General features: G+C 44.4%; 1 long non-coding RNA gene and 1 pseudogene across 9 annotated transcripts in view; one reads left to right on the forward strand and one right to left on the reverse strand.

Annotated features, from left to right (window-relative positions):
• LOC136330577 (uncharacterized) overlaps window positions 1–21,100 on the reverse strand; it is a 103,172-nt gene that overhangs the window by 33,309 nt on the left and 48,763 nt on the right. The window contains exon 1 of one of the 9 annotated variants that reach the window (XR_010730330.1): window positions 6,486–6,629. The exons of the other annotated variants lie outside the window; for them this stretch is intronic. This is a non-coding gene — a long non-coding RNA (uncharacterized lncRNA). Of the gene's footprint in view, window positions 1–6,485; window positions 6,630–21,100 lie in introns of those variants that run through there. 9 annotated transcript variants of the gene reach the window in all.
• On the forward strand, window positions 578–5,584 carry LOC136328642 (large ribosomal subunit protein uL10 pseudogene; annotated as a pseudogene).

Raw genomic sequence — 21,100 nt, forward strand, 5'->3', positions numbered from 1 at the left:
GCCTGGACCTCAGTTTCAAACCTGCGTCCTCAGTGTCCCAGGCTGAAGCTCTATCCACTGCACCACCGCCTGGTTAGGCAATATAGCAAACTATTAATAGTTTAATCTTTGTTGTGGTATATGAATGTTCATTGATAAGTTATTCCAACTTTTTCTGTACATGGGAAATTTTCATGGCAAAATGAGGGAAAAAAGAATGTTCTGTTTGTGACATCTCTTAAATCTACTCCTCTATTAGTTATCTATTGCTACATAGCAAACTGTCCTCAAATTTAGTGACTTAAAACAACAAACATATCTGTGTATAGACCCAAAAGAATTGAAAGCACAGGCTTATTAAAGAGTTCACCCATGATCATAGCAGTATTTTTTATAATAGCCAAAAACTGGAAGCAACCCAAGTATCCACCAGTGGATGAATGGATAAACAAGATATGATATATACATACAATAGAACATTATTCCACCTTAAAGAGAAAGGAAATTCTGACACATGTTACAACATGGATGAACCCTGAAGTCAATTTGCTAAATGAAATAAGATAGTCACAAAAGGACAAATACTATATGATTCTACATGTATGAGGTACTGAGAGTAGTTAAACTCATGGGAGCAGAAAGTAGAATAGTGATTGTCAGGTACTGGCAACCTCACAGGGTCCTCAAAAGCTGCATCCCATTACAGTACTAGTTTAATATCCATGATGTCATTATTTAAATCAGGACTAGGTGTGAAACAGGCCCCTAGCCTAGTACTTGAAAGTACTTCCTCCCAATAGTGGTTGCCAGAGAGGAGAACAGGGAGTTAGTGCTTAATGTGTACAGAGTCTCAGTTTGAGAAGATGAAGGAAGTTCTGGAGATGAATGGTACTGATGATTTCACAATGTGGACATACTTAATGCCAATGAACTGTATGCCTAAAAGCTGTTAAAATGGTAAGTTTTATGTTGTGTATATTGTAACACAATAAAAAAACCAAACATTTATAATCTCATAATGACATTTCAATATACTATTCAGTACAGTCGAGTTGCTGGGTCCACTCTACAAGAGGGATTACACAAAGCATGAGAACCAGAAGGTAGGGATCTTTGGGAGCCATCTTGGAAGCTGCTGACCAAAGTTTTCCCTCTGGCCCCAGTGATTCACATCCCCTCTCATGTGCAAAATACATTCACTCCCTCACAAGGTCTCAAAAGCTACATCCCATTACAGCACTAGTTCAATATTCATGATGTCACTATTTAAATCAGGACCAGGTGTTGATCAAGCCCCTAGTCTAGTTCTTTGAAAGTACTTCCTCTCAATCCATGGACCTGTGAAACTAGACATGTTACCTGCCTACTCCTGAATATACATACTAGTGGAACAGGCATAGGATAAATGCTGTAGATATCACTCTTCAAAAATGGAGAAAGTGGGATTCGTAAAGGAATCCTATAAAGGTTCATAGCAATTCCAAAATCCAGCCAGGCAAATGTTATTTAATTAGGTTTCAAGGACTAGAAATAATTCTCCATAGTTCCAAGTTTTTCCATCTAGGCCTTTCTTTTTCATGAAAGGTAGCACATGTATTTGTAGATGAGTAGTTCCCGCCTTTTCCCTAGCAGTAGAATTTTGAAGGTCCCATAGCCTTTTTTCAGTTTGTACTGTTTCTGTCCCTTTGAGTCCAAGCTGGCACTGTTTTGGCTGATACTAGTCTCTCAAAAACTTAGTGGGCCCTGGCCGGTTGGCTCAGCGGTAGAGCGTCGGCCTAGCGTGCGGAGGACCCGGGTTCGATTCCCGGCCAGGGCACACAGGAGAAGCGCCCATTTGCTTCTCCACCCCTCCGCCGCGCTTTCCTCTCTGTCTCTCTCTTCCCCTCCCGCAGCCAAGGCTCCATTGGAGCAGAGATGGCCCGGGCGCTGGGCATGGCTCTGTGGCCTCTGCCTCAGGCGCTAGAGTGGCTCTGGTCGCAATATGGCGACGCCCAGGATGGGCAGAGCATCGCCCCCTGGGGGGCAGAGCACCGCCCCTGGTGGGCGGGCCGGGTGGATCCCGGTCGGGCGCATGCGGGAGTCTGTCTGACTGTCTCTCCCTGTTTCCAGCTTCAGAAAAATGAAAAAAAAAAAAACAAACAAACAAACAAAAAAAAAACCTTAGTGGGTCTTGTGTGATTCTCACTGAGGTTTATCCCATTTGACAAAAGCTACACTCAGAAATCTCTGTGACATAAGCCCTTCTCCTTGGCCTCCTGCTGAGACAGCAAAGGAACAATGGCCTTAAATTTCTTAGAGGTCCTATTGTTTGAGAGAATCTGTGAATCACACACATCCTTTCCTGGATGCTACTCTGAGGTACTACGTTGATGTTTCTGAGGTCTTTTTCTGGTTTTTTTGTTTGTTTGTTTTTTTGTTTTAGATTTTAGAGAGAGAGAAAAGAAGAGAACGTGAGAGAAATATTGACTTGTGGTTCCACTTATTTTTGCATTCATTGGTTGAGTCTTGTATGTGCCCTGACTGGGGATCGAACCTACAGCCTTGGCATATTGGGAAAACGTTCTAACCAACTGAGTTACCTGTTTGATGTCTTAACAGAAGACCATTTGCTCTATCTCTAGATCACTGTTGAAACTGCAAATTGGTTTTACACTTCTCTCAGAAGCCATTTTTGTTTTTCTTTTTTTTGAGAGAGAGAAGGGAGAGAGATGAGAAGCATCAACTCATAGTTGCAGCACTTTAGTTGTTCATTGATTGCTTCTCATATGTGCCTTGACGGGGGGGGGGGGGGCTCCAACCGAGCCAGTGACCCCTTGCTTAGGCCAGTCACCTTGGGCTCAAGCCAGTGACTTTGGGCTTCAAGCCAGTGACTACATCCATGATCCCACACTCAAGCTAGCGACCTCATGCTCAAGTTGGCTGAGCCTGTTGTAAGGTACCAAAAAGCTGAACATTGATATTGATATTCTGGGAGGAAAGGTCAGGCTTTTCTATCAGGCTTTCCTATCCCATCCCTCCCTTAGGGAGGGGAGGGAGAAGAATGTAGAAGTTTCTGGCTTGCAAGAACAATAGGTCATTCAGTTTTAAATCTAAAATAAAGGTTAACCTAGAAACTTCTTCTCTTTCAACAGGAGGCAGAATTTACATACCACCTTGCATTGATTGTAGTTCTTCTCCCTTCCTGGAAACTTTTTTTTTTTTTTTTTTACAGGGACAGAGAGAGAGTCAGAGAGAGGGATAGATAGGGACAGACAGACAGGAACAGAGAGAGATGAGAAGCATCAATCATCAGTTTTTCGTTGCAATACCTTAGTTGTTCATTGATTGCTTTCTCATATGTGCCCTGACCACGGGCCTTCAGCAGACTGAGTAACCCCTTGCTCGAGCCAGTGGCCTTGGGTCCAAGCTGGTGAGCTTTGCTCAAACCAGATAAGCCCACGCTCAAGCTGGCGACCTCGGGGTCTTGAACCTGGGTCCTTCCGCATCCCAGTCCGACGCTTTATCCACTGCGCCACTGCCTGGTCAGCCCCCCCCCTTCCTGGAATCTTGAGAGCAAAATTCCTCTAGGATAATGAGGGAAGATGAACCCTGAAAGATTTGTAAATATCTCTGATTGTGCTACCTTAAAAGTCTTAATGTTTCTGTGTATCCCCTAAACCTGTGATGGCAAACCTTTTTATAAAAACCGCCCAGTTTTGCAGTGCTGGTTAACCTGGTCCCTCCCACCCACTAATGGGCGTTCCAGCTTTCATGGTGGGCGGTAGTGGAGCAATCAAACGGCGCCGCGATTGGCCAACCATGAAAGCTGGAATACCCATTAGTGGGCGGGAGGGACCAGGTTGACTAGCACTGCAAAAGTGGGCAGTTTTTATAAAAAGGTTCGCCATCAAGTCCCTAAACAAATGTTGCCAGCTTATACCATGACGTCATGCTCTCCCCCGCCTGTGTGTGATCAAGGGTATATAAGCAGCCCCTGAGCTACTTTTGGCACTACACGATTTGGGTCTGATGCCCTGTGTCAACCATATGTGGCCAGCATATTTAATAAATCTCCTCCTCTAATAACACTCTTCAAAATTCATCTAGACTGGGTGTCTACATAAACTCAATGAAATAAGGTACAGTGCCTTTCAAAATCTGGGGTGCAGTACTTCATAACAAGCCCACACTCAAGCCAGTGACCTTGGGATTCTGAACCTGGGTCCTCTTTCCACTGCGCCACCACTGGTCAGGTAGAAGCCATTTCTTAATTTTAGTATTTCTGCCTCTGCAGAGGCTAATAATTTGTAAAACCATTCAATAACAGCTTCTTCCCTCAATTTATCTCTCTACATTTGCATGTTACTCTAAGTAGCAAGAAGAAAACAGGCATTACCTTAATCACTTTGCTTGGAAATCTCCACAGCTGCCTACCTCAGCCCCTTCCTCTTCGTCCCCACTGTTACTACTCTCTTTAGATGAGCAGCTCTTCCAAGTTTTGGGGGTCAGGACCCCTTTCAACTCTAAAAATTGAGAACCCCAAAGAGTTTTGTTTATGTATATTATATCTACCAATATTTACTGAATTAAAAATTAAGTGTGGGAAATTTTGAAAATATTTAATTCATTGGAAAAACCATTACAGGCCCTCCTCTAGCCAGGCATCCTTGTGAGAGTAACATCATCTTTAAAACCTCGTGTGGCAATCCCTGATGCACCACCCAGAGAAACAGGGTGACCTGAAAGTCCAACTACTTCCTTAAGATCATCTAACTTCTGGATGATTATCCAAAATGCTTCAGTGTGAGAGCAGCCAATGTGGGCTTCGAGCAGATGCAGCAGTTCCATGTATCCCTCTGCGGGAAGGCTGAGTCGCTTGCTGTTGTGCAGGAACACCATGATGTGCAAGGTCATTGGGGGCATCTGGAAATAGCCCAGCTCTAAAAAAACTGTTGCCTTATGTCTGGGGGAATGTGGGCTCTGCATGACATTGATCTCACTGAGAGCAAGGATATGCTGCTGGCCAATTAGATGCCAGGTGCTGCCTATGCTGGTGCCACTGCTCCGTGTGAAGTCACTATGTCAGCCCAGAACACTGGTCAGGGGGCTAAAAAGACCTCCTTCTTCCAGGCTTTCGGCATTACCTCTAATATCTCCAGGAGCACCAACTGAAATCCTGAGTGATGTGCAGCTGGTTAAGACTGGAAACAGAGTGGGAGCCAGCGAAGGCCACTGCTGAACATGCTGAACACTTTACCCCTTTTCCTTTGGCTGATCATTCAGCAGGTCTTTGACCATGGCAGTATTTACAACCCAGAAGTGCTTGCCATTATAGAGGAAACGCTGCATTCCCCCTTCCTGGAGGGTGACTGCAATGTTGCCAATGTACGTCTGCAGGTTAGTTACCCAACTGCTGCATCAGTACTCCATTCTATCATCAATGGGTACAATTGGGTCCTGGCTTTGTATGTGGAGACTGATGACACCTTCCTACTTGCTGAAAAGGTCAAGGCCTTCTTGGTGATTCATCTGCCCCTGTGGCTGCAGCACTGCCGCTCCTGCTGCTGCTGCAGCCCCCACCAAGGTTGGAGCAAAAAAGAGTAGGAGGAGTCAGATGAGGATATGAGAGTTGGTCTCTTTGACTAATCACCAAAATGCAACCAGCTCAGCCAGCCTTATTTGTGAAACAAGAAAATAAAGGCAACAGCTCTAAAACAAACAAAAAGGAACATTACATGTTCAAACATCAGAGTGATGATGTCATAGAGTCATATAGCCTCTGGAAAATTCCATGACATACTCAGGATAGCATAAGAGTAAAGAAGGCAAATATCTTAGTTTTATGATGAAAATAGTTTTAACCTCACAAACCCCAGGGAAGGGTCTTCAGGACCCCTGGAGTCTTTGAACCACATTGTGAAAACTGCTATCTGGACAATTCTCCTCAAAGCAATGACTTCCCATCCCCTCAGGATCAAACCTCAGTCACTTGCCCTTCCACATCTGCTTCCTCCTCAGCTTTCCACTCACCCCTTAAGACACAGGCCTTTATTCTTTCCCCTTGCCTGGAAGGTCCTCCTCATCCTTCTCCACCTACCCCGTGGCTCAGTGGTCATTCCCACCAGCAGACTAAACTCCCATCTTCTCCATGACCATCTAGATGAGCATGGGGGCATGAGGAACCTTGGACTTTCTGTGCCTTGCTAGTTTTGTTTACATTTTTTTCATTGGAATAAAAATTAGATAGTAGCATATGCTTGAAAAAGGCATACAGAAATACACAAGAGGCCTGACCGGCCTGACCTGTGGTGGCACAGTGGATAAAGCGTCGACCTGGAAATGCTGAGGTCGCCGGTTCAAAACCCTGGGCTTGCCTGGTCAAGGCACATACGGGAGTTGATGCTTCCAGCTCCTCCCCCTTCTCTCTCTCTGTCTCTCCTCTCTCTTCCTCTCTGTCTCTCTCCTCTCTAAAAATAAATAAATAAAATTTAAAAAAAAAAAAAAAAAAAAAAAAAAAGAGGCCTGACCTGTGGTGGCGCAGTGGATCAAGCATCGACCTGGAACGCTGAGGTCGCTGGTTCAAAAACCCTGGGCATGCTCAGTCAAGGCACATATGGGAGTTGATTCTTCCTGCTCCTCCCTCCTTCTCTTTCTCTTTCTCTCTCTCTCTCTCTCTCTCTCTCTCTCTGTCTCTCTTCTCTAAAATGAATAAATAAATAAAAATAATTAAAAAAAATACACAAGATAAAAATTAGGTCCTTGATTTCCACTCCTTAGTGGGTAACTACTATGAACTGCTTATCAGGTGTCCCTTTAATACACACATATATATGCTGTTTCTTTTGACTTTTATTTTTTATAAAGGTGAGACCGTATTACATATAGGACCTGAAACTTGACTTTTTTCATTTTTTTGCAAAAACATTGTAAATATTCCTTGGATAGATCCACTATATTGTTTTTTCAATTTTTTACCCACAAAAATCAGGCTTATTTATTTAAATGGCTTCATTAAATAAGTCCACAAGGGTAACAATTTTCAGGATAAAGTACATTTGGACAAAAAGTCCAGTGTTATGAGTTGGGACTAAATGTCTAATTAGCAATTGGCCCAGAAACCTCTAATATTTTATCTTATTTTACTTTTCACTGTATGTATCTAAATGCTATAAAGAAAAACTCTAGGCCCTGGCCGGTTGGCTCAGCGGTAGAGCGTCGGCCTGGCGTGTAGGAGTCCAGGGTTCGATTCCCAGCCGGGGCACACAGGAGAGGCGCCCATCTGCTTCTCCACCCCTCACCCTCTCCTTCCTCTCTGTCTCTCTCTTCCCCTCCCGCAGCTGAGGCTCCATTGGAGCAGGGATGGCCCGGGCGCTGGGGATGGCTCTGTGGCCTCTGCCTCAGGCGCTGGAATGGCTCTGGATGCAACAAAGCGACCCCCCAGAGGGGCAGAACATCGCCCCCTGGTGGGCGTGCTGGGTGGATCTGGGTCGGGCGCATGCGGGAGTCTGTCTGACTGCCTCCCCGTTTCCAGCTTTGGAAAAATGAAGAAGAAAAAAAAAAGAGAAAAACTCTAACTCAGAAAAAAATTAATGTAAAAAGAGAGTAAAAATAGAAATAGTAATTTAGTTTCGAGGAATATAAGACAGTCTATGTTAAAATTTTCTGTAAGAGGAAAAGCCTCACACTCATGAATATATACTGATTAAGAACTAAGTGTTCTGCCTGACCAGGTGGTGGCGCAGTGGATAGAGCGTCGGACTGGGATGCTAAGGACCCAAGTTCGAGACCCCGAGGTCGCCAGCTTGAGCGCGGGCTCATCTGGCTTGAGCAAAGAGCTCACCAGCTTGGACCCAAGGTCGCTGGCTCCAGCAGGGGGTTACTCACTCTGCTGAAGGCCCATGGTCAAGGCACATGTGAGAAAGCAATCAATAAACAACTAAGAAGTCGCAACGCGCAACGAGAAACTGATGATTGATGCTTCTCATCTCTCTCCGTTCCTGTCTGTCTGTCCCTGTCTATCTCTGCCTCTGTAAAAAACAAAACAAAACAAAACAAAAAACTAAGTGTTCTGCCTAACCAGGCAGTGGTGCAGTGGCTAGAGCATTGGATTGAGATGACCCAGGTTCGAAACTCCAAGGTCACTGATTTGAACACAGGCTCACAAACTTGAGCGCAAGGTCGCTGCTGTAGCCCCCCAGTCAAGGCACATATGAGAAAGCAGTCAATGAACAACTAAGGTGTCGCAACAAAGACTTGATGCTTCTCATCTCTCTCCCTTCCTATCTGTCTGTCCCTATCTGTCCCTCTCTCTGTCTCTGTTGCAAAGAAAAAAAAAAGAACTAAGTGTTCTGCGTGGCTGTCCTGCTCTGGGTGATGTCTCCTTTCCCACACTGCTGTGGATGCCGACATCTCAGTCATTTGGAACCTCCTGTTCTCTGCTCTTTGCTTTCTCCCAAGCAATCAAGAGTAAATAAGTAGGTCAAGTAGATAAATTTCCTTAAAAAGAATACAGAATCCCTGCTCTCTTCATCCCCACTTTCCAAACACCTACGGCTTGAGTTTATCTCATTTTTGTAGCTTAAGGACCATGAAAACAGCCCATGAGGAAGCAGGCAGGATCTCCCCACGTGGAGTGAAGGGCTAGAAACATACAATTTCTCCACTCAAGGAACAAGAAAGCCCTCAGCAAACTGAGTCCCAGCTTCCCTCCCCATTTTCAGAGCGCTGTGGAGATCCCAAACAAAGCCAGTCAGGCAAGAAGTTAGTTAGAGCCTTGAGTTCTTTTCCATACTGAAATGTCAAATTTTACATCAATTGTAAACCTGTCAGCTTTATCCTTTTGTGGTTTTTGTGTTTTCAGTCTTGCTTGGAAAGAGCTTTCCTAATCCCAAGATTTGGGGAGAAGTTATACATTTAATTTTAATACTTTCATATCACTGCTCACAAAAATTAGGGGATATTTCAAGATGAATATAAAGTGATTAAAAAAGAAGCATTTGATTTTTTTATTAAACAAGAACATCAGAAAAGCAAAGACAAGTCAAAGAAAGTTGTTCAATTATGCGAATGAGATGCAAAACCAACTTTTATTTCACTGATGAAAATGCATTATACAAAAGGCTGCAAGTACTAGAGTATCTGCACATTCCCTGATCATCTAATTTTTGTGAGCAGTGTAGTTTAACTTTTCAATTTATCTGGAATTTATCTTAAGGGTCTTTTCCCAAATTGATGGGTCAGTTAATCCCTCTAATAGCATTTCCCTATTTATTTGAAATGCCACCTTTAACATTTGAAATATTTTTATTCCTACGCCTGTTTCTGGACAGTATTCTGTTCTACTGATGTGTACTATTGATTCTGTGTCTGCATCACACTGTTTTTATTACTATAGCCTCAAGGTCTGTTTTGATATCTAAAAGGATATCTTCCCATTTTTCTTTATTTTCCCCATTTTTCTTAGCTCTATTTTGTGCTTCATTAGTTTTACAACTTAGAGTAAAACTGAGAGTATTTTCTCATCTGAAAATATTAAGACTAGGGGCTCTAAATCATTTTATCTGGATATCAGTAAGGTTTAACCAGGAAAATAAAAAGTGGTCTCGTTTTTTCAAGCACAGGGGATTTAATGCAGGGAACTAGTGACAGGACACAAAAGGACTAAGAAGCCTAATGCACAAGCAGGAAACTATTATACTGGGATGCAATGGAAGGGGAAGATAAGGTTGTTAAAGCCCAGAGTAGGAGTTACGTGGGGGGAATCTAGAACCCCATGGGGCAGTCTGATGGGACCTGAGAGCTGGGACCTGGAAGGAAGGTATGGAGCAGATACTGGAGCCATGCAGGAGACATAGCTGTTGCCAGAGACAGCACAGGAAGGGAAGGATGGAAAGGGAGGGAGGGAGGGGGAGGGAGGGAGGGAGAGAGAGAGAGAGAGAGAGAGAGAGAGAGAGAGAGAGAGAGAGAGAAGGAGGAAGAGGAGAAATACTTTGGCTTCTCTCTTCCTCTCCCCAACTCTCACTGATGCTTCCCATTGGTTGAATCAATCTGGAAGCTGAGCAAGGGAGTCTGGGAAATGTAGTCCTCTGTGATATAGGACAGAGGTTAGGAAAGGCAAGGAATTAATTAGAGCAAAACCAGGCAGTTGGCCACAACTATATACCAGTAATCTTGGGAAAATTACTTAACCTCAGATTGCTTCAGTTTCTTCCTCCAAAAACAAATAAATAATAATAATACTAACCTCACAAGACTATTGTGAGGATTAAATGCATCATTATGTGTTAAATACTTTGTAAGCTTTTAAAAAAATTTATTATTATTATTATTAATTTTGAGAGAGGAGAGAGAGAGAGAGAGAGAAGGGGGAGGAAGGAGCAGGAAGCATCAACTCCCATATGTGCCTTGACCAGGCAAGCCCAGGGTTTTGAACCGGCGACCTCAGTGTTTCCAGGTCGATGCTTTATCCACTGCGCCACCACAGGTCAGGCCTTTGTAAGCTTTTAATAAATGTTATTATTATTCTGTAAAATGAAGATAACTATACCTATCTTGAAGAGTTTTGGTCAACAGTAAAGCAAAATAATGACTGTAATATGTTTGCATGGTGCTGTGTCTATGATACCAGATACTTCATAAATGTTAGCTCTCCTTGTGGTCCCAATGTCTCACCCTCAGTACATGCTCAACAATGTCTATAGCTGACAATATTGATGGCCCTGACCTGGAGAGAAGTAAGCCTCCTGAGAGCTGGGAGGGACATTCTTGCTTTTTTGGAGAGCTAAGGGAACTCGGGAGGTCAGGGACTTCAGCAGTCTGGGCAGTGCACAGTCCTACATCATACATGGAGGTGCATTCGAAATGACATCCTGCATCCTTTTCAAGGGTTTCTCTTCCTGCTGCCATTGGTGCTCCTTCTTGGATTTTAGTCTGTTTTTCTTGGCTAGTGTCCATTTCTGTATTCACATACATAGTGTGGACATTCATGAGTGATGAGTACTTTAAAGTACCATTTATGGACATTGCCCCCACTGACCCTTCCGCTAAGTATTCTTTTTTTTTTTTTTTTTTTTTTTACTGAGACAGAGAGAGGGATAGACAGGGATAGACAGACAGGAACAGAGAGAGATGAGAAGCATCAATCATTAGTTTTTTGTTGTGGCACCTTAGTTGTTCATTGATTGCTTTCTCATATGTGCCTTGACCGTAGGCCTTCAGCAGACCAAGTAACCTCTTGCTCAAGCCAGCGACCTTGGGTCCAAGCTGGTGAGCTTTTGCTCAAACCAGATGAGCCCGCACTCAAGCTGGTGACCTTGGGGTCTCAAACCTGGGTCCTCTGCATCCCAGACCGACGCTCTATCCACTGCGCCATCACCTGGTCAGGCCCCACTAATGCAGATTGAAACAGCTTCACTATCGCTGTTGAACAGCAATGGAAGCCAAGACTCCAAGAAGACAAGTGACAGACCCAAAGGCCCACAGGGACTTGGTACGAGGCCATCTCACTCTAGTTCAAGATTCTTCCTATTAACATCTCAGGCTGCCTCCCATAAGCATGTGTGAGTTACATACACATACAAGCATATATACACATATGTTCCTCCTCACCTCCCCACTACACACATATAGTAGATTCAGTATTCCTGAAAGGAAGGTTCATGCCTTTCAATCTTAGTATTCCTTACAATAGATAAAGTATCTGACAGCCATAAAAAAAATAAGTGATTGTGGAATTGAATTGACTTTAACTTCTGAGCTGGACTTTCTTAGGGGAGAGAGAGAGGCACATAGACAAAGTTGACTGCCAGAAGTAGAGTTCAAGTCCAACTTGATCCAACTCTTTATTTAGTTATTTATTTTGTGGCAGAGACAGAGGGAGTCAGAGAGAGGGACAGATAGGGACAGACAGTCAGGAAGGGAGATATGAGAAACATCAATTCTTCATTGCAGCTCCTTAGTTGTTCATTGATTGATTTCTCATATGTGCCTTGACTGGGGAGCTACAGCAGACCGAATGACCCCTTGCTCGAACCAGCAACTTTGGGCTCAAGCTGGTGAGCCTTGCTCAAACCAGATGAGTCAGCACTCAAGCTGGTGACCTCGGGGTCTTGAACCTGGGTCCTCCACATCCCAGTCTGATGCTCTATCCACCCAGTTGGATCCCACCGTCTGGTTGGGTGATCCAACTCTTGACAGTGGTCTGGCCCTGGATTCTGGCTCTACCCAGACCCTTCTCAGACCATCCACAGAGGAGAGGGGCCTGGTCACCAGGAGAGGTTGAGATGCCCAGGAAATCGATCTGCCCACTTGGTTCTGCCCCAAGATGTGTAACAGCTTCTGCCGGAGAGTGGGGGCCTTGGAAGGCAGGAGTTTATTCTAAAACTACATTGCCTCAGCTGCCCACCCAGGGCCTGGCATTCACACTGGTCTCTGGCAAACCAGTCAGAGCAGAGGCCTCATTAATGTGAGCATGGAGCACTGGCAGGAAACATGAGACACTAATAATTGCAAGCCTGAATTAATAAAATGGATTGCCATTAGGGCACCACTGTTCACCAGGCTCTTCTACATAAATATATCTGGTTCTGTGCTTCACCTAGCCAAGCAGCAATGCTGCTGAACTCCAACCCTGCCCTTTGCACCGGCTTCAGCTATGATTTGTCTTTTATGATATTTTGCAGAACCTACATATGCAATTGATTTGGCTTGGCTTTGCATCTGTGCTTTCTCTTTATCCTAAAATGGGAGGCTTCAGGGGCCCTGTCAGTCTGAAAGACCTCTGAAGCAGGGGTGCAGGGGTAGGCCTAGCACTGGTGGTCCAGGCAGCTGCCCACACCACTGCTATGTGCTTTGGAGAGCCCTGTTGACTGGCACATTCTCCCCTCTGCCCACAGAAGCCCCAGCGCCCTTGAGAATCAAAAGAAAAAGGCAGGGTCCTGAATTAGACTACAGGCAGCAAATGGGAATAATCAAAGCAAAAGGCTTCACAACACACTCTGAGAGCCTTCAGCGGCCCCTTTATCCCTTGGGTCCTATTTCCTCTTCCTCTTCTCTCACATCACTGTTTCTAGAACATGCCAGGCCCACTCCTGTCACTAGGTCCTTGTACCACTTGGCACCCAGAAGCCCCATGATCCCTCCCACTTCTGTTCAGCACTTTGCTCTAATGTCATGTTCTCACTGAGGCCTTCCTTGACCACCCTCTTTCTCTCCAACTGCAAGCCCCCACCTCCTCCTCTCGCTTTTTCTTGGGCACCTTTCACCCTTATGTTGTGGACTGTTGGTCTCCCCACCTCAGCAGTTTTGTCGGTTTGCTCATCGCTGTATCTCCAGCACAGAAATACTGCCTGACCCTTAGCACACACTCAGAAATATTTGTTAAATTCTTGCATGAAGGAGGATGGACTCTGAGCTGATACCAAGAAGCCATGTGGTTTGAATCAGCCCCACTCCCTTTAGGTCTGACTCAGTTCATTTGTCTAATGAAAAGGGCACATGTGCTGTTGTGTAAGCTGCTTCCAGCAGTAATAATTGATGATTCCAGACACTATCCCCTTACCACCTCAGAAAGGGTCAAACACAGGCAATGAGAGATGGGAGGTGAGAAGCAGCTGACAGATGACTAACTGGGATCTCAAGTCATCCATCCAATTGTTAATCCTTATAGGCTTCAGTGAGATTCAGGATTATTAGTTCTTGCGACTCACATGACCTCCTGGCTTAACCTGGCCCTAAATGACCATATGTTGCAATTGAAAAAATAACTCTATCGTAGGGAGGTGACACTGAGGCCTGGAGAGGAAATAAAAAGATGTGTGTTGAAATTTGTACAGAAAATTTGCAAAATGAGACAGTCTAGCTTTCATTCAACAAACACTCATGTGGACTCCCTCTGTACCAGGCACTGCTTTAGGCAGGAACAGAGCAGTGGACCAGAGGGACCAGGTCTGGACCTCACCCATGTGTTTATTGTGAGTTTCGATGTGCCATTTGACCTCCTGTTCTTCAGCATCTTAAATCTCTCTCGACCTACTGGCCACACGTAGTTGGATAGATCCTCTTTATCTCAAAGACAAAACAACACCTACCAGACCACTGAAACTGCCTTGATTTCACCATATTCTCCTCCTTGAATCCCAGTAACATCAACTTTGTACTTCTTCTTTTTAATTTTTAGTAAGAGAGGAAGGGAGATGGAAAAAGAGGGAGAGAGAGAGAGAGAAGCAGAAACATTGATCTGTTCCTATATGTGCCTTGACCGAGGATCAAACATGCAACCTCTGGGCCTTGGGAGGATGCTATCACCAACTGAGCTAGCCAGCCAGGGCAACTTTGTACTTCTGTCCAGCTTTCAGGAAACTCCAAATCTCTTCCTTATTCTCACCACCTTCCTATATTTGGCCCTACCACTCCCCAACAAACCATTCCCCAACAAACCATTCCCCAACAAATTCACCTTCTGTATCTGTGGGGCTAATTGCTTTGGGGGCCCCCAAACTAACAGTATGTCTTGCTCATTCAGCACCTTCCTCCATTTTTCCCTGTCTGAACCATCTCTCCCCTCCCTTCCCTCTGCCTCTTCACAGCTGCTCATCACAGCTAAATCAACTCTCATTTTCAGGGAGAGGCAGCCTACTTTGGTTCCCCAACCTTTGATAAACTCTCTACTACCTAGAATGCCTGCTTGCCATTTTGTTATTGTTTGTTGTTATTTGCACCACACATCTTTCCATGTGATTACTGGCTGTCTAAGGCTGTTTTGTGTATCTATGTCTTATCTCTCCATGAGACTGAAAACTCCTTGAGAGTAGGAGCAACTTTTTTCTGTATCTTATACAGTCCAGTACCACTCACTGGCCAATCAATCAGTAATAGATTTGATCTGGATTCACCAAATTGTGATACTTAAGAAGAATAATTTAGCCTGACCAGGTGGTGGTGCAGTAGATAGAGTGTCGGACTGGGATGTGGAAGGATCCAGGTTCGAGACCCCGGGGTCACCAGCTTGAGCGTGGGCTCGTCTGGTTTGAGCAAAAGCTCACCAGCTTGGACCCAAGGTCGCTGGCTTGAGCAAGGGGTTACTCGGTCTACTGAAGGCCCGCAGTCAGGGCACATATGAGAGGGCAATCAATAAACAACTAAGGTGTCGCCACGAAAGACTAATGATTGATGCTTCTCATCTCTCTCTATTCCTGTCTGTCTGTCCCTGTCTATTCCTCTCTCTGACTCTCTCTCTCTGTTAAAAAAAAAAGAAGAAGAACACATTTGGGGAAATGTGTATTTTTCTATAGATGTAAAGAGAAAAATGTAGAATGCAGGTTGTATTCTAGTCTGCCCACCACAATGTAAACTATGTATTCATATGGGTAAAACTGGAAGGCAATTGGTAAAAATAAAGAGTTGTTTAGGTTTGTTAGATTATGAGTGATTTGTCTTACTAATCTGTAAATAGTGTTAGTGCATTTTGTCGATGTAAGAACATGCAAATCTATAGAGAATTTTTATGAGTTTATTTGAGCAGAATGACAACATGAGAAAGCAAAGTCTCAAATGCTCTGGAGAATGTCAATTTTGTAGTTCCTTTTACATATTTGGAATTAAAGAGAAAAGTAAGGAAGATTACTTGAAAGTAGGAGAAAGCAAGCCAGGGAAATCTCTATGATTAAAGTATGGGAGCCTGACCAGGCAGTGGCGCAGTGGATAGAGCACCGGACTAGGATGCCGAGGACCCAGGTTCAAGACCCAGAGGTCACCAGCTTGAGCGTGGGCTCATCTGGTTTGCACAGGCTCACCAGCTTGGACCCAAGGTCACTGGCTCGAGCAAGGGGTTGCTCGATCTGCTGAAGGTCCACGGTCAAGGCACATATGAGAAAGCAATCAATGAACAACTAAGGTGTCATGACGAAAAACTAATGATTGATGCTTCTCATCTCTCTCTGTTCCTGTCTGTCTGTCCCTATCTATCCCTCTCTCTGACTCTCTCTGTGTCTCTGGAAAAAAAAAAAAAGTATGGGACAGTTAGTCTGACCTGTGGCACAGTGGATAAAGTATTGACCTGGAATGCTGAGGTTACCAGTTTGAAACCCTGGGCTTGCTCGGTCAAGGCACATACAAGAAGCAACTATGAACTGAGGCTTCCTGCTCCTTGCCACCCCCGTTCTCTCTCTCTCTCCTCTCTCTAAAATCAATAAATTATAGGATAGTTAACAAGATTATGTGCTCCCTTGAGGGTCGCTGTGCCTCCAAGGGGTTTAAAAAAAGATAATTATTCTGGTTTTCAAAAGGTGTGTTACTTAGATGCACAAGAAAAATTGACAGGGCTTGCTTAAGACCAGGATAAGCCTTTTTCAGTCCTGGGGTATGACTACCCACCATGACCTACCCAGTTAGGAATCTGTGATCAGATCACCCTTGAGGTTACATTCAGTCAGAATTATTACAGAGCCCTATTTTTGTCTACAACTGTTCATGCATTTGAAAAGGTTTTTAAAAATACACGGAAGACTTTAAGTGTCATGGAAACACTCCACTCTTGGGTGTGAACTCATTAAGTCTTTCTTAAGAAGTAAGAGGGAAGAGGAGTTGGGTGGGCAGGATTACAGTCCTTGAGAGACTTTACTCACATTATATTTATACACAAATAGCTGAGAAAAGGCGGGAGCGGGGGGACTCAAAGTCCACTTTTTATTTGCAAATGTTATTTCACTAGAGATGGGGAAGAAAAAGAAACAGTTTAAAGTAACCAAGTTAGCCCTGGCCGGTTGGCTCAGCGGTAGAGCGTCGGCCTAGCGTGCGGAGGACCCGGGTTCGATTCCCGGCCAGGGCACACAGGAGAAGCGCCCATTTGCTTCTCCACCCCTCCGCCGCGCTTTCCTCTCTGTCTCTCTCTTCCCCTCCCGCAGCCAAGGCTCCATTGGAGCAAAGATGTCCCGGGCGCTGGGGATGGCTCTGTGGCCTCTGCCTCAGGCGCTAGAGTGGCTCTGGTCGCAACATGGCGACGCCCAGGATGGGCAGAGCATCTGCCCCCTGGTGGGCAGAGCGTCGCCCCTGGTGGGCGTGCCGGGTGGATCCCGGTCGGGCGCATGCGGGAGTCTGTCTGACTGTCTCTCCCTGTTTCCAGCTTCAGAAAAATGAAAAAAAATAAAAATAAAAAAAAATAAAGTAACCAAGTGAAAGTATATGAGCATAAGATTTTTTTATCTCAACAAGAATAGGAAGCATGCCTGACCAAGTGGTGGCACAGTGGATAGAGCATTGGACTGGAATGCAGGGGACCCAGATTTGAAACCTTGAGGTTGCCAACTTAAGCGCTGGCTCAGCAGCTTCAGTGTGGGGTCGCTGGCTTGAGCCCGAGGTCGCTGGCTTGAGCAAGGGGTCACTCGCTCTGCTGTAGCCCCACACCCACCCACACCTCCATCAAGGCACATATGAGAAAGCAGTCAATGAACAACTAAGGTGCCGCAATGAAGAATAGATGCTTCTTGCCTGACCTGTGGTGCAGTGGATAAAGTGCCGACCTGGAAACACTGAGGTCGCTGGTTCAAATCCTGGGCTTGCCTGGTCAAGGTATATAGGGGAGTTGATGCTTCCTGCTCCTCCTTTCTGTCTGTCTGTCTGTCTCTCTCTCTCCTCTCTAAAATGAATTAAAAAAATTTAAAAAAAAGAATAGATGCTTCTCATCTCTCTCTGTTCCTGTCTGTCCCTGTCTGTCCCTCTCTCTGACTCTGTAATAAATAAATAAATAAATAAATAAATAAATAAATAGGAAGTGTATGCATTCTCCTTGAGTTTCTAAGTGCTTCACACTCTGAAGCTCCAGCAATGAGCTAGGTACACTTGTCTACGTAAGCAAGAACTGCTCTAGCCTAACCAGGTGGTGGCACAGTGGATAGAGCATCAAACTGGGATACAGAGGACCCAGGTTTGAGACCTCGAGCTCACCAGCTTAACCGTGGGCTCATCTGGTTTGAGCAAAGCTCACCAGCTTGGACCCAAGGTCGCTGGCTTGAGCAAGGGGTTACTCAGTCTGCTGTAGCCCCACGGTCAAGGCACATATGAGAAAGCAATCAATGAACAACTAAGGTGTCGCAACGAAAAACTAATGATTGATGCTTCTCATCTCTCTCCGTTCCTGTCTGTCCCTATCTATCCCTCTCTCTGACTCTCTCTCTGTCTCTGTAAAAAATAAATAAATAAATAAATAAAAAGATTAAAAAAAAAGAACTGCCTTAACCCTGGCTAGATAGCTCAGTTGGTTAGAGTGTCATGCTGATACACCAAGGTTGCGGGTTTGATCCCCAGTCAAGACACATACAAGAATCAACCAATCAATGTATAAATAAAACATAAAATCCATAAAAAGGCACACAAATTGATGTTTCTTTCTCTCTCTCTCCCTTCCTCTCTCTAAAATCAATTTTTAAAAACTTATAGACATAGGTTTTCTTTGAGTTCTCAACCTTTTTTACATGTTTATTTTGTCCATATCAGATGTGGACTCTCAAAGATGAGGACCGTATTTTTCCTGCAAAAGAGATGGCCCGTCAGTACACCTAACATCTAAGAGGAATCTGAGAGGTCATTTAATCAAACCCCTCATCTGATACAGGAGGACCAAACTCAAAGAATGAAGCATGGGCCAAAGCCATGCAGCCAGAGATTTGGGGTGGGGGGTTTAGAGAGCTCTGGAGTACTCAAGCCTAACCCTTACACTATCACTACTTAGTCTGAATATTTAGAACATCCCTCTGCTAAGTGTGTATTGAGCATATATCTCTGGGGCCAAAAAAAATGGCAAAAGGCCCACAATAAACAAACTCCCTAATATTAAGGAACTTGGAATTCAGAGGGAGAGATGGGGCAAGTCTATGGATGAACACAGAGCAGAAAGGAGGAATGATTGCAAGAGGTGTGTCAAAGTGGGCTAACAAAGACTCTGTCAGCATTTGCTGGGCCTTGAAAGAGTGTAAGACAATGCAAATGAGGTCAGAGGCCCAAACTAGTTGCATTGATTTAACAAATACTTAATGATCACCAACTACCATATGCCAAGTAAGGTCCTAGGCACCTGAGAAGAAAATCTCTGCCCTCATGGAGTGTATAGTCAAGTAAAAGTGAAAACCAACACCTCGCAAAATATATAAGTAAAGGCAGATTAGACAGGCTGGAGAATAGGAAATTGTGCAGCCACTGGATAAAACAGAATGGCAGTTCCTTAAAATATTAAGACATGGAATTATCATTTGATACAGCAATTCCACTTCTGGGCATATATTCACCCTGTGCAAAAATCTGGGATAAGAACAGTCCAAACAGAGAGATCAGCAAGTACTAAAGTCCCAAGGCAGAAACAGCAAAGAGGTAACTGTGCCAAAGTTATTGCCATGAGAACACATTGGTTTGGCTCTGCATCTCTTCAGTCAATTCCAACTGTACTAGAGAGACTGCTTAAGAACACACTACCTGACTTCAAATTATACTACAGAGCCACAATAATCAAAACAGCATGGTATTGGCAGAAAAATAGACATATAGACCAATGGAACATAATTGAGGACCCAGAAATAAAATCACATATATATGGACAAATAACCTTTAACAAAGGAACCAAAAACACATGATGGAGAAAAGAAAGCCTCTTCAATAAATGGTGCTGGGAAAATTGGAAAGCCACATGCAAAAGAATGCAACTCGACTACACTTTGTCCGCCTGAACAAAAATTAATTCAAAATGGATCAAAGACCTAAATATAAGATCTGAAACAATAAATTGCATAGAAAAAAACATAGGTACTAAACTTATGGACCTTGGACAGTAGAGAACATTTTACGAATCTGAACCCAAAGGAAGGGAAATAAAAGCAAAAATAAATGAATGGGTTATATCAAATTAAAAAGCTTCTGAACAGCAAAAGAAACTGATAACAAAACAAAAAGGCAGCCAACCAAATAGGAGATGATACTTACAAACAACAGCTCTGATAAGGGGTTAATATACAAAATATATGAAGACCTCACAAAGCTCAGCAACAAATAAGTAAACAATCAAATTAAAAAATGAGGAGAGGACTTGAACAGACACTTCTCCCGAGCAGACATACAGATGGCCTTCAAATATATGAAAAGATGCTCATTTTCACTAGCTATTAGGGAAATGCAGATCAAGGCTACAATGAGATACCACCTCAGCCCATTAGATTGGCTATTATTAAGAAGATAGGTAATAACAAGTGTTGGAGAAGCTGTGGAGAGAAAGGAACTCTAATTCAGTGCTGGTGGAAATATAAAGAGCCATTATGGAAGAAGGTATGGTGGCTCCTCAAAAAATTAAGAAGAATTACCGGCCCTGGCCGGTTGGCTCAGCGGTAGAGCGTCGGCCTGGCATGCAGGGGACCCGGGTTCGATTCCCAGCCAGGGCACATAGGAGAGGCGCCCATTTGCTTCTCCACCCCTTCCCCCCTCCTTCCTCTCTGTCTCTCTCTTCCCCTCCCGCAGCCAAGGCTCCATTGGAGCAAAGATGGCCCGGGCGCTGGGGATGGCTCCTTGGCCTCTGCCTCAGGCGCTAGAGTGGCTCTGGTCGCAGCAGAGAGACGCCCCGGAGGGGCAGAGCATTGCCCCCTGGTGGGCGTGCCGGATGGATCCTGGTCGGGCACATGCGGGAGTCTGTCTGACTGTCTCTCCCCGTTTCCAGCTTCAGAAAAATACAAAAAAAAAAAAAAAAAAAATAGAATTACCATATGACCCAGTAATGCTTCTACCCAAAAAACTCGAAAACATTGGTATGCAAAGACATGCACCCCATGTTCATTGCAGCATTATTCACAGTGGCCAAGACATGGAAACAACCAAAGTGTCCCTCAATAGCAGACTGTATAAAGAAGATGTGGTCCACATATACAGTGTGTCCGTAAAGTCATGGTGCACTTTCAACCGGTCACAGGAAAGAAACAAAGGTCACAGGAAAGAAACAAAAGACGATAGAAATGTGAAATCTGCACCAAATAAAAGGAAAACCCTCCCAGTTTCTGTAGGATGATGTGGCAGCATGTGCGCATGTGCAGATGATGAGTAACACTGTGTATACAGCGGAGCAGCCCACGGCCATGCCAGTCGAGATGTGGACGGTACAGAGGAAAGTTCAGTG

Source organism: Saccopteryx bilineata, chromosome 3 (genome assembly GCF_036850765.1).
Source record: "Saccopteryx bilineata isolate mSacBil1 chromosome 3, mSacBil1_pri_phased_curated, whole genome shotgun sequence".
Taxonomy (NCBI): Eukaryota; Metazoa; Chordata; class Mammalia; order Chiroptera; family Emballonuridae; genus Saccopteryx; species Saccopteryx bilineata.